Below are 1,117 nucleotides of genomic sequence, written 5' to 3'. Positions count from 1 at the left end.
TTAGTAGAAATAGCATTTCACCATGTTGGCCAGGCTCGTCTCAAACTCTTGACCTCAGGTGATCCACCTGCCTCAGCCTCCAAAGGTGCTGGGATTACAGGCATGAGCCACCACGCCTGGCCAAGTCCTCATGTTTTAACCATTCCAGGCCCACACTGCTTTCAACTCAGAGAGGCCAGGTCTCTGCAGACCCTTCCCCTGCAGATCCAGGACAGCCTCAGGAAGCCTGGGCCCTGGGTGGCATCTCCCACTGCTTAAGCCATGTCTGCTCCCCAATCCCCTCCTTGAATCCTTTCACTAAAAGTGCTTGGAGTTTTATGACACATAATGCATGGCCCTAGGAAAGAATCTGCTCAGCCCCTATTAGCTGCGCATTATGAGCAAGTCACACCTTGTTTCTGTCTCTCGGTGTGTTCATGTATATGAAAGGTGGGTGAAGTCACATTACTTGCTTTGTAAGTTTTATTGTAAGGATGAAAAGGCCAATGTATGTCAAACATAGTTCCTGGTACACAGTCAGTGCTCAGTGACTGGGTTCATTTCCTTTCTTTTTCTTTTTCTTTTTTTTTTTTTCCCAGGCTAAAGTGCAATGGTGCAATCATAGCTCACTGCCACCTCAAACTCCTGGGTTCAATTGATCCTCCAGGCTCACCCTCCCGAGCAGCTTGGACTACAGGCACATGCCGCCACACCTGGCTAATTTTAAAAAATATTTTTGGTAGGAATAGGGTCTTACTATGTTGCCCAGGCTGGTCTCAAACCCCTGGCCTTGATTTATTTTGTTGCCTCGACCTCCCAAAGTGTTGGGATTACAAGGGTAAGTCATTGTTCTCAGCCACTCCTTCTTTCGTCATAATGTCACAGCCCAGCAAAGCCTTCTTCCGCTCTCTCTGGCACTCATACACTGGTAGACACACTTCTGCCTTAGGGCCTTTGCACTCACTATTCCTTCTGCCCGGAACACTCTTCCCCAGATATCCACACGGCTGGTTACCTGACTTCCTTCAAGCCTTTCTGCGAATCTCACTTGCTGACATGGCCTACTGTATTATAATCCTATATAATAGTGATGCTTCCCCTGCCCGTGGCCACCACCACTACCACCCAGCCCCTTCCC

The sequence above is a fragment of the Colobus angolensis genome, unplaced genomic scaffold (genome assembly GCF_000951035.1).
Source record: "Colobus angolensis palliatus isolate OR3802 unplaced genomic scaffold, Cang.pa_1.0 Scaffold4, whole genome shotgun sequence".
Taxonomy (NCBI): Eukaryota; Metazoa; Chordata; class Mammalia; order Primates; family Cercopithecidae; genus Colobus; species Colobus angolensis.
Note: the sequence above shows the minus strand (reverse complement) of the source record.